This window comes from Drosophila bipectinata, chromosome 4 (genome assembly GCF_030179905.1).
Source record: "Drosophila bipectinata strain 14024-0381.07 chromosome 4, DbipHiC1v2, whole genome shotgun sequence".
NCBI classification, from domain to species: domain Eukaryota; kingdom Metazoa; phylum Arthropoda; class Insecta; order Diptera; family Drosophilidae; genus Drosophila; species Drosophila bipectinata.
This window is the reverse complement of record NC_091740.1, coordinates 4273835-4287155: the sequence shown is the minus strand read 5'-3', so window position 1 is coordinate 4287155 and position 13321 is coordinate 4273835. Positions and strand designations below refer to the sequence as shown.

Below are 13321 nucleotides of genomic sequence, written 5' to 3'. Positions count from 1 at the left end.
GTTTTTTAACTTAACTTTTGTTTGACTAAAATTTACTGGTTTGACTGGTGTTCTCTTACAATTAGCATTGTGCTTTTTAAATTGATTTTTTTTTTATTTTATTAAGTTTTTTTTGTTTTCTATATAAAAACAAATAAGGGAAACCTAACTTCGGGCGGAGCCGAAGTTGATATACCCTTGCAGTTAAAACCGGATAATATCGCAAACATCGGATATAGTTGGCCGATCCTTTTGAGAATTTGATAGATTATCTGACCAAAAGTAGTATTTGTACGAAGTTTAAGAGATTCCTCTAAGTTTAAGATTCCTCGAAGTTTAAGATTCCTATCTTCAAAAACACGAAAGTTGTGTTATTTCCGATCGTTCAGTTATATGGCAGCTATAGGATATAGTCCGTTCCATTAAAATTAAAAACCACTTAGAAAGCTTATTGATAATTCGTGTGTGGCAAGATTCGCCACTTAAATAAGTTTATATATTTATCATTCAACAATCATCTAAGTACTTCTCGCCTTAGTTGGTCCAAAACCGACTTTTCTCTATCGACTTCAACGGGCCTATCTTAAGAGAGTACTTTCGGTTTACAAGAGTACTTACTCAATGCAAGAGTACTGTTACTCTTGTAACTTATATCAATGTATTCGCACCATAAATTGGTCTACAAGAAATTATCTTAAAATGTTTTAACACTTAATTTAATTTTTTTGTATCAGTGGAGCAAATAAAAATAGTGTTTGTTTGCTGATAACCAAAAAATTATTTTCAGCTAAATATTTTTGACTTACTTTTTTTTTCCTCAGGCTAAGTCCAGGAAAGAGCCCGACCAGGGCTGGAAGTGTACTCATCGCGTAAGTTCATCTATAATTAAAGAGAGATGTATATCAAGTAAAAGATCGCTATCTATCAGGGCTTAAGGTAAGCTAGGCCCATTGAAGCGAACACATAACTAAACATAAACTTATGCTTTATTCACAAAGCTATGGCCAAGCTTTGTCTGACCCGACAGGTATGTTTTATAAGGTGGCAGTCTACAAAAGTGAGGCTACTATACACATACATATATCTTTATTAAATAAAACATTGTTACAGAAATACCAAATGCCAAAAAAAAACTTAATTTGACAAAGTCTACACAAGTCGGCAAAAGTATTTTGACAACATCAGCTTGCGACTATCGGACACTGCTTTGCATAGTGTAGTCAAATAAATGGTAAACAATTTATGCTCAATACACAGAGTGCAATTACAGTTACACTTTAGAACAATATTTTGCTTATTACCTTTTAAACTTTCTTTCTGCTGATAAGAAAAGTTAGCCGGCAACGAGTTTGACGATAGCATAAGTATTTTGACATCACACATATTTAGTCTGCATTCATTAGTTGATCGACGAATGTCAAACCTTTGCTTAAGATAAGCTTTATTAAATTACTGTTTTTGTTGATAAGCTTTTTTCGTTCATAAATTTATTAAATATGGTTATGGTGGTGAGCAAATTCATTGAAATGAAATATTAATAAAGTAAAACTCTGGTATTTCGGTACAAAATATCAGTAAATTATACAGCATTTCTCGGCAAACTGTATACTATCAAATAAATAAATATAATAAGAGCCATACAACCAAAAACGCTACCCGTAGTGGCCGACCACGTAAAACAACAAAAAACGCTGATTCCTATACTTTGAGAAAATTTAAACAGAATGTTTTACATCAGTGGTCGGCACCCCAATACATTGATATGATTTTACCGCATTAGTGTTAGTAACGAATAGCAGAAAGTAGGCTGTGAGCATGACGTTTCACACATTTATACTGTGTGTGTGTGGCAGAGCTCCGGCAAAGAAATTTCCTATGCCCCCGAGATAGGGCCGTGCCGACCTCTGTTTTACATACTCCTCGATCAGTTGCTAAAGAGTTAAAAGAAGGAGTTGGCATTGATATCAGTGAAAGAACCATTCGTAGACGTCTCAAGGAAGCCGAATTTGGAACATATATTGCCAGAGTCATACCACAAATAACTCCACGCAATAAGTTAAAGCGCCTTGAATTTGCCAAAAAATATGTCGGTCAGCCTGAAGCATTCTGGAACAATGTTTTGTGGAGTGATAAAAGCTCTTTTGGGTTCCATTTCTCAAAAAAAAAAGATTTAAATTCGATTGCCGAAACAACATCGAAAAAAAGTGGCACCCGTATGTGAAAGAACAAGTCATTCAGGCGGGTCCGTAATGTTTTGGGGATGTGTATCTTTCACTGGCTTGAGAGATTTAGTTCCTGTTGATGGAACCATGAATAAAGATAAGTATTTAGAGGTCCTCAATAACCATGCCTTTCCTTCTGGTGATAAATTGATTGGGGAGTTATTCTCCAACAGGACAACGCACCGTGCCATAAAGCTAAAATAATTACACAATTTTTAAATGATGTTACTCCAACGTTGGATTGGCCACCACAAAGCCCAGATCTCAACATAATAGAAAACCTCTGGTCATATATTAAAAAAAAGAGGTGCGCAAACTTGACTAGAAATCGAGATGTTACGATTTTAGAGATACAATCTCTATGGAAGGATATTCCACTGGACTATATCCATAGTTTGGTATAGTCAGTACCAAGACGTCTCCAAAAAGTTATAAATGCTAAGGTTGGATATATTTTCTATTAATTTGTTATTAGTTTTTAGTTATCATTTAAGTTTTTATAAATTTAAGACATTAAAGTAAGTTGTCAAAATACTTATGCCACTGGCAATTTGTAAAAAAATAATTTTTCTTCAACGAACAACGCACTTATGTACTTTTATGTATTATTAAATTTAAGTAATATACTTATAGTATATATACCATAATTATTGAAAATTTTTTCTTTAAATATTTGAAAAGTTACAAACAAAGTTATGGTGAAATTTTCTTGTCAAAATACTTTTGCCGACTTGTGTATTTTCCACTTATTGCATCTCTTATTTAGAGAAACGATTTACGACAGGTTCTGCTCGTTGTTTCTTTGGGAGGAGTTCTTTGGAGGTACATGATTTTTTTTCATGTCTTGCAATTACTATTTTACAATTACATTGACGGCCCACAGACAACGGTTCTCTGAGACTCGGCTTGCGCTTCTGTGAATGTAAAAAAAATATCGCAAGCTGAAAGTCCCACTTTTCTTTTTTCTTCGGAGTTTCTAAAAACTTCGAAGATACCAAACGTCTCTCTAACCGTATCTGATAGTTCTTCTTTGCGCGGCCGGAGATCTTTAAGTCCGATCCTAAGTTTTTCCAAGGAAGTACCCCACAGAAGAAGCCAAATTAGCTTCTAATATTTATGTGATATAGAATAATCTGCCCTAAAATTATTTATTTACATTATCTTGTCGGGTCATTCTTTATACACATAAATTAAATGTAATTCAGTATTCCCTCGCTGCTGTCGGTGACGTCGCAGGTGTGGGAGATGAATGGAATCCTTGGCGGGTGTCAAGGGAGTTATTCCTTCTTATCGGAAAGTTATGTTGGGAGTTCCGTTGCTACGGCCCTGAAGGCACGGTAACAAATTTTATAAATGATTTGACTTTAACGGGTGAGTCGGAGTATTGCAATTATGAGTTCTATATTGTTCGAAGCTTAGATACAAACTGACTTACAGCTAACAAAAATTGGATTTCATAGCGGCCACGCAAATATGCTGAGTGCAGCTTACATTTTTTGCCCTCAATTTAATCCGTTTCAATAATTATGTACGAATGCTAGCATCTGGCCTCCCAATAGCTCACTAAATGATTTTAATATATCAAAGTTCATTTGGTCTAATATTGATAGTACATCGTGTCTCTTTTTCACCATCACGCCTCAAGTTCTAAACTAAATAAGTTGACATGGAAATTTGTTTTGGTCCGATCTACCGCAGTATAATGGTTTCAAAATCTCCTTAAAGAATATTAAAATAAGACTCTTAAATGAACATAAAATAACTGGCTGTATGAGATACAAATATATTTGCCGCTGCCGGATTCAGTTTACTCAGGATCCAAAGCAGTTTTAGAACTTCGAAAGCATAACGCGTAAATATGTATCTTGTTCTCCGCTACATAGATATATTTGAAACTACTTGGCAAACATTGATCAGACAATTTTTGGACCAACTGAAAATATGGAAAGTAAAGTTTCTAGAAAACAAAGCATTATTGACTGCTAGAACAAAAATGTTGTTAACGATACTCAAAAAAAATAATGTCGAAAAACAATTAAAACAAGAAAGGAAAGCTATTTGGCTCAGATTAAAGTTGATACCCTTGCAGTTATTATAATAATTATTGAACATATTGTATTCGTGTGACTTTATGTAACATGGACAAGGAATCATCTCTGACCCCATATATTATATATATTCTTGATCAGCATCAACAGCCGAATGAATGACAAGTAAACCGCTGTTTTTGTTCATTGTTGCCAGTGGCGGATTTAACAGGTGGGCAAAGGCGCGCTTGCCCACTGGGCCCCCCCGACGAAACGAAAGGCTTTCAGGGCCCCCTTGCTGAAAGTTACACCTTCGATTTCTTTTTTTTATTTTTTTGTTGAAAAAATGTTTTGGTGAGTCTCTTGTGGGCAGCACAAGTTCAATTTTCGTTCAGGGGCCCCCTGTTATCAGAATAATTGCAATGCTTGATAACTATCGTAAATTGAATATAAAATCAAATAACTTTTGGGTGCAATCCTAGAATAGGGGCCCCCCCAGCGTATTTTCAACAATTTTTGGTATTTTCGGCCAAGTTTGGGGTTGATCGAAAGAGGAAAGCCTGAGCTAACGACGTTTTACTAACTATTTTTACTATTTTTACTAAACCTGACATGGTGGCATTCGGTCCTATCATTCATTGACATTGCGATCATTAGACAACGACGAACGAAAAAAATGCCAGGCGAGAAAGCAGAGGACAGTTCTCTGGATATGGCGACGAAACATCGCATTGGGTACTTTAAAGTTCTGGACAGAATGTGCAGTGAATTACAAGAAAGGGTCAAAGGTTTTGATGAGATAAACTCACTTTTCGGATTTCTCAAACCTGAATCCTTCAAAAACGTTGAAGAAAAATAATTCGAAAAAAATGTGTGCAATTTGATGGAAAAATATCCAACTTTTTTTACAACTGCCTTGAAGAATGAGTTAATCAGTTTTGCGGATATATATTTCTCACAAGAACAAGATTTTACCAAGCATAGTCCATTGCAATATTTGAACTTAATCGTTGAAAAAAATTGGATCAGCAGTTTCCCGGAGTGCTGCAGTGCACGTATTCTTGACCCTTCCCGTCAGCACTGCCAGTGCCGAACGAACAATGAGTTCATTCAAAAAGAGAGAGTCAAAAATCGGCAACGTTCTACAATGAGTGCAGAAGCATTGGACGATTTCAGCATACTTTTCATTGAAATTCATTCAAATTGATCTTGATGCAACCATCGAAGTTTTCGCGGATAAGAAAGCGAGAAGAGGATTCAAAAATATGTAAATTTTCTCGATGTAAAAAAGAATACAACTTTTATAATGCCCGATGAATAAATGAAAACATTTTTATATTCGTTGAATTCTTAAAATATATAGCTTTCACTTTCCATGGAACACTTGATGAAACATAATTTTCTATGGGGGGGGGAGGGGGGCCCTGAAAAAATGTTGCCCATTGGGCCTTTTTTCTTAAATCCGCCACTGATTGTTGCCTTAACGATTCACTGTTCACTGTTCACTGTAAGTGTCCTCAAAAGGTTATGCATGTTTATTGCATTGATATGATTGATGAGTTCTTGGAATTCGATCAAACGTGATTCGAGCCATTTGGCATTGACTAGCTGACTGTTTAAGGGATACTTACATCTGGCAGGGCTTGGCTTATTGTGCTGGCCAACAGTAGCGCTGTGATTGGGCCCAAAGTTGAAGACATTTAAGTGTACCAAGTGATCCTTAAAAATTATTAAGCAGTAAACAAAAGAGATAAATAATAAAGTTATTAAAAGTTATATATAGAGTTATATAAAAGATTATAAAGTACATAGATGGGACATCAGGGACCAAAACGGTCAACTTTTTTCCTCGAGCTTATTGGTGAGGGGGGAACGCACATGCATAAGATTCTATTTTTAGAACTCTTAACATGTATCCGTCAACCTATGTATGTATGTGTGACTGCTCGCACGACGAAGTAAAAATGTTTTGGCTTCCAAGTTTCAATTTAATTTCTCGTTTCTGTTTTCGATGCGCCGATGTGGTAGTTGGTAGAACAAATAGTATTTTTAATCGCCGCAGATCGAGACAGGATGGTAGCGTAATGCATAGAGTAGTTACTCTATGTGTAATTTTTCTGTGTTCAAATCCTCGTAAGGACTTTGAACTTTTTCTTTCTTTTATATTTATTATACCCTTGCAGAGGGTATTATAATTTTGTCCAAAAGTGTGCAACGCAGTGAAGGAGACATCTCCGACCCTATAAAGTATATATATTCTTGATCAGGATCACCTCCTGAGTTGATATGAGCATGTCCGTCTGTCTTTCTGTCCGTCTGTCTGTCTGTCTGTCTGTTTCTACGCGAACTAGTCTGTCAGTTTTAAAGCTAACGACTTGAAACTTTGCACACACCCTTCTTTTCTTTGCACGCAGTATATAAGTCGGAACGACCGGGATCGGTCGAATATATCGTATAGCTGCCATATAATTGATCGGAAATGGTATAACTTTGGTGTTTTTAGAGTTAGAGAGTTCAAATTTGAAATGAAAGCTATCTTTGGCAACGTGCCAAATTGTATAAGGATCAGCCGACTATATCCTATAGCTGCCATATAACTGAGGGATCGGAATTGACCCAACTTGTGTTTTTGAAGATAGAAAGCTGGAACTTGGTACAGATTCTAGTTTTGGACAGTTCATCTCACCTACCAAATTTCATTAGGATCGGCCAACTATATCCGATGTTTGCGATATATATCCGGTTTTAACTGCAAGGGCATATCAACTTCGGCTCCGACCGAAGTTAGCTTTCCTTTCTTGTTTTTTTTTTATTTTTCTTTAATAGTAATATTTATACCCTTGCAGAGGGTTTTATAATTTTTGTCAAAAGTGTGCAACGCAGTGAAGGAGACATCTCCGATCCTATAAAGTATATATATTCTTGATCAGAATCACCTCCTGAGTTGATATGAGCATGACCGTCTGTCTGTTTCTACGTAAACTAGTCTCTCAGGTTTAACCCTCTACCGCATACAAAGCCATATATGGCTTCTCCCCTTCAATAATTTGTTGTTGTGCTAAAACGGTACATACACTCAACCGTTTGTTATCAGTTAATATCTTTGCACTATTGGCTGTGCGAAGTCTGTTTGCATACCGCTTTTGTCTTGTCTCAAGTTTCAATAAGTTTTGTGCAGGCGCCTTAAGCATTTGAACGAAAGTAAATATTGCCGCATTCTAAAATAAATTTTCTTTACTAAAAAGACCGGTTATCGTTGAAAATTATTTTTATTCTAAAATATTATAAAGTTTTGAAGTTCTACCAACTTTCACATTTTGCAGACAGCTATGCCGCCTTTATGTCGCTATACATTATGAATTTCGTGTTTCTCTCACTGCTTTCGTTTAGTTTGCTGTTACCGATTACACGGCCACACAAAAAAAAATATTTTTTCGGGTCTGGAGGTCAGACCATGTTTCCTATATGTTTTCGGGGTCACTGAATCTAAATACGGGTTCTGACATAACCTCAAAAAACCTCATACAAAATTATATTCGAGTCCGTGGGTCAGACCATGTTTATTATATGATGTGTGATGTGATTTGTACCGAAAAATAATATGTCGGGAAATATTGTTAATTTTCATTAAAAAATTTTCGGTTATATCAGTTAACAAATACGCTTAATTTAGACAGCGTCTTACGCTCATTTGTCAAACTGAGGTCGAAAATTAAAACTGTTCGAGTACCGTCTGTTCCAAAAGAATAGTCTCAATGGATCGGACCCATGGAAACACACATAAACACCATGGTTTAAAGCCGATTCTCTGCAGCCTAAACAAATACATGAGTGGTGCGCTTATCGCACTTAAGAAAATCGCATGAGTGGTACTTAAGAAAGGGTCACATAGCAAGTCAGCGTGCAGTCCGTTGAAAAGTATTTTTCAATAGATTTAACATTTACATGTATCTTTCGTGTAAGAAAATTGTAAGAAATTAAAAAAGTTTCATAACGACACTCATTGTAGTAACGCCTACTTTTATTTGGGGTTTCTCTTAGCATTTGGCCCATCGAGACCCTAATTTGTTTCCTTCCAAGTGGTACGGGACACTGAGATTGATCTCTAAAACGAAACTCATTGCGGCTCCTCTTAATATTTGGACTTCCTATATATCCAGACGTTTTCCTCCCTGTCATAAGAGACTCAGGCTGAAAAACTGGCACATATAATAAGTTGTAGAAAAAAAAAATTCTCATCCCAAGGTATCTAAAAACAAGAAAGGAAAGCTAACTTCGGGCGGAGCCGAAGTTGATATACCCTTGCAGCTAAAACCGGATATATATCGCAAACATCGGATAAAGTTGGCCGATCCTTATGACAATATGATAATGTAACCCAGTTTGTTATAATATAAAATCTAAAAAAAAAGTCTCAAACTTCTATCTTCAGAAATACCAAAGTTGGTATTTCTACCAAAAACCATTTCCGATCGTACCAAGTTTCAGTTTTCTATCTACACAAACACGAAAGTTGGGTCATTTTCGATCGCTCAGTTATGTGGCAGCTATAGGATATAGTCGGCCGATCCTTATAAAATTTGGTGTGTCGTATTATTTTGCTAAAAATAGCATTCATCCGAATTCGAACTCTCTAACTCTAATAACACCAAAATTATAGCATTCCATTATTTGGCATCTATAGAATATAGTCAGCCGGATATAGCGTGCAAAGGAATGAAAGGTGTGTACAAAGTTTCAAGTCGATAGCCTTATTTTTTTTTATTTATTTATTTATTAACAATGATCCTTTGTTTTAGATTACTAAGAGTAAGGATAATTAAGCTAAAAGAGATTCCATAATTTTTGATTTGATTACATTTATGGATAGATCCGGGGATAATAAATGGGACAATGAGTTGTAACTTTTACAAATAACGCGAAATGGATCGTGTTCAGCAAAATTACACCTAGAAATTGGGAACCAAAGGGGTCGGAAGGATCTAGTTAATCTATTAGGTACAGAAATTTTTAATTTTTCCAGATGTAATTTTGAGTCCACCTCTCCAAGAATAAACATATGAAGTAGCATAACCCCAGCACAAGTACGGCGCTCTTTCAATGGAGGTAGGCTTAATAGTTTTAACCGGAAACAATACGATGGAAGGCAAACAATGCAAATAACAGAAAATGCTTTTGGACAGATTCTTTGATGAACCAAGTATTGCGGTCTCCAAACGCACGAACAGTATTCCAAGATAGGACGAACCAAAAATATATATAGAGTTATAGTTGTGAAAGGATCATTAGATTCTTTTGACCAAAGTTTGATAAAAGCAAGCACACCCCTGGCTTTATTGACTGTTAATGATATTGTAACGAACTGTTTTTTTGCTTCCGCTCGCCACAATCTGCCGGCTCCGTCGTCGGCGTCCTCTGCGGGTTGGTCAGGAAACGCCGCCGCTACACCGTCGCCGATGGTACTCCTGGTGCCGCGCTGCTTGCGATTCCGCTACCCTCCGCTACCTTTGCCTTGAAAACACCCCCTTGGGTCGACTATGACTGGTCAGACGATTGGCAGTGATCTTTCGACCTCCCCCCCCCCCCCGTGCATACGCTTCGGTGCCTGGTTTGGAAGTTGCCGTGTGACTGACCGTGCGTCGCGCTCCCGTTACACCGGGACACCGTGCATACGCGCCGGCGAACACGAGTTTGTAGTGGCGGGACTGGTGACCGGGGTGTTCTCACTCGGTCTTTTACTTGGGCGCGAATTCTCGAGTCGGCCGATCCTTGTTTCGCAGGACCACGCCTGTTCGTTGCGATTTCAGGAGTCGGTAAGGCGTACTCCAGACTTATCCTTTCTTCACTTCCTTGCAAGGCTAACTGCCGTGTTCGGGAATGGACCAACTCGACTACACGACCCTGGGTTTTTAAAGGAAAGTCCAGCAATGGATCCTTTCCTTATTGGTCTACTCGCTCTCTTTGCGTTTGGCCGTCGGACTCTCCAAGGGCGGTCCTTCAACTCAAACAAAACCGAATCCTTTTTAGAAACGCTCTAACACTTGAATGGCGGACTCTCCATAGGCATTCCTCCAACTCAACGCTACAAGCTTCCTAAAAAGACTCGTCGCAAACCGCTCCAAGGGGCCTATTTTTATACTGACTGGAGCGCCCGTTAATCCTCCTGGATTCTGCTCCTGCCGTTAATCCTGCTTCTAGAATCACGCCACTTTCCCATTGGCAGGTCGCTGTCCGTGGCTCCTCGTTTCGCTCCCCGGCCACGGATCTCTGCTGCTGGTATGTGGTGCACCGGTGGGCTTCCAGGGCCCGCTCCACTCTGCGTCGCAGCCCCCCTTTGCTCCTTGCTGCCACTTTTTAAGGCACGCCTGCGCATCGTGCTGATTCCCCCACTGGACTACTTTTCCATCGTTGCTCCGGGAACCGTTACGTTCCACGTCGATTCCATCTTCCCCCGGGTAGCGGCATTGGCCCCTTCACCGGACACCGTTACATTTCCCCTGGATTCCGTCCTCCCACGGGTAGCATTACTTCGCACTTCGCCGGAACCTACGGTAACTGGCTTTCATTTTCCCCCGAACCTCCCGTACTGATCCTGGCGACATTCCATAGCAGCATTTGGCTGCTAGGTTGACGACCAGTGGTTGACCCCCTTTTTCCGCTATCGCGCCTCCTCGGGAACTAACCAGTTTTTCCAGCAGTTTGGGAAAGAGAGATAGCTTAGCAATTCCCCAGTAGTTCTCAATATGTGCTTTCGAGCCTTTCTTATGAAGCGAAATAATAAATGATTCCATCAATCGCTTGGGAAGACATACAAGCTCCAAGGATAAATTGAATAATATAGTAAGAGGATAGTAAAGGATATCAAAGAAGTGCCTTAGAACACAGCTGGGGACATTTTCAGGATCAGCATAGAATGAAGTATCAATTGCTGAGAGAGCTTTGAAAACATCCTGAAATTTAAATTTTGACAAATAAATGTTCTTTATGTGTGGTAATTTATAATTTATAACCGATAAGAATAATTGAGGTTTATGAATCGGACGAAGAAGTTGTTTGAAAAAATGATGCAAAGAGATTAGCAAGACCTAGCTCAGAAGAATGTGAGATATTTTTATATGATAGGGAAGGAGGAAAAGGATTAGATTGACAAAAGAATAGAAGGAGCTCCGATCATTACGAAAGATTACCATACAAAACATAATATACCGCTTATACAGTTGATTGTTGAGAATTGTAAACTGGTTTCGATTAAATAGAAAGTTTGACCGATGAAACAAGGATCGTGACTTAAGAATCTTTTTGTAAGCTTTAGATTTCCTGTTCCTAAGGCGGAAAAGTTGTTTATTAAACCCAAGCGGCGAGGACCGAATGACTGTCACAGAGCATGGCACATTGGAAAATATAAGGTCCAGAAATCGACCATGAGTGTTACGAATTGGGTTGAGTTAAAATCCAAAATCTGTTGGGCCATCGATAAAGTCGTTATGACAACTGGAATGCAGGTAATTGTCTTCCTTAGACGGGATCCAGGAAGTGAGGGGAAGGTGGAAATCTCCCATGATTATAATAAAATCAGAGTCCTTGACCAATGAAAAAACAGACTTAATGGCCAGTTAACATTTTCAACACCATGAACTTTATTCCGAACTCATTCGAGAAAGGAATAAGTTCAGCAGGATACTCATTATTAACAGCAATGAGGACACCACCTGCAAAAGATGGACGATCTAATCGAAACACAGTGAACTTAGGAATAAAAATTTCATAATCAGAGACAGAGGCATTAAGCCAAGTTTCAGTTAGCGCGATAGCATCAAAATCAAAAGAAGCACTCATTGTAATAAATTGGCTCGAATTACCCAGAATATTTCGATCGTTTTGATAGCAACATACTTGGTTATTCAGTTTTCTGAGCCAGTTTCTGCAGGGCTAGGATTCTGAGCGTCTTTTGCTAGGAATTTATGAATGATACTGTGCTCAGAAAAGGCTACAGGATCAAGTGCTTCTTCGAGGTAGGAATCAGGTAGGACTATTTTAAAAGAAGATATAGAACGCTTATTAAAGTTAAAAAGTTAAAGTTATTAAAGTTAAACTTATAAACAGCTATTTCATTAGGAGCTACCTAAAGATGGTTTAACAGGTGGCTCCTGACATCATCAACAGTAGCGTCCGGCATAAGGCGAGAAACAAATATGGCCTTACGGCGAGCAACCGCCCTCAGCGTAAGTCCAGAAGATCTAACCTCAGGCCCCACACCAGCCAGAAGCCTTGGAGACAGCACAGCAGGAACAGAATGTAGGTTATCCAACGGTTGAGGCTCTAAGATAATGGGAGGCTCAAGGTTTGTATTCCCTGCTGGAAGGCCCTTGGTACAAGAACAGCTTCAGTAGGTAGACAAGTAAAATATTAATTTTACGACGGTAAAATATTTGGTGTTGAAAATACATCGACTTGTACAGCATGGGATGTAGGGGTACCCAATAAATTAGCAGTCAGAAGGTTGGTGTTCGGTATTTTTCTTTAGAAGATTCGCTTAACAAGTTAAGACCAAGAAATTAAGTTTCAAGTGCAAGGAATTGCTCATTAAGGGCCGAGAATTGCTTGCGAACATCAAGGAACCATTTCTAGTTTAGTTTTATTTTTTTTATCTGAGTTTATTTCTCTGCAAGCGATGCATGACCTCGTCAGGCCCATCTTCTTATTTATAAGATCACTTATCCGTCCATTGTGTCCAGCTCCAGCACATTTAATATGTGAACAGTTTTTGCAAAGCCAGCAAGACAGGTATGAGTCACCTGTGATGGATCCACCAAATTCACATTTTTTGGCTGTACAAATTAGACTCATTGTTGACGGATTGCAGACCACTGTAGTAGAGTGTAAAGAATTTAAATATGCACTCTGTAGCCGAGAGTAGTCGATACGATCACATGTTAGAGACGTCGTTACAAAAGAAATGTGTAACGAAGGCTAGGCGTCATGAAGAACAACAAACAGTAACAATAAACGATGTAACGGGTTACGCCTAGAGAGTACAGCTCGGAGAGACTTTATGAATGTTTGAGAATGAGAACAGAAATAACTATTAACGAT

The 13321-nt window shown here is 38.4% G+C and overlaps 1 protein-coding gene across 2 annotated transcripts in view; it reads right to left on the bottom strand.

Moving 5' to 3' along the window:
- The window catches only part of Sox102F (transcription factor Sox102F), a 417100-nt gene that overhangs the window by 335013 nt on the left and 68766 nt on the right, over positions 1–13321 (bottom strand). Inside the window, exons 2-3 of one of the 2 annotated variants that reach the window (XM_070282385.1) lie at positions 5860–5947; positions 786–858 (exon numbers count right to left, since the gene is read on the bottom strand). The exons of the other annotated variant lie outside the window; for it this stretch is intronic. The gene's annotated coding sequence lies outside the window, so the exon portion shown is untranslated. The remainder of the gene's footprint in view (positions 1–785; positions 859–5859; positions 5948–13321) is intronic. 2 annotated transcript variants of the gene reach the window in all.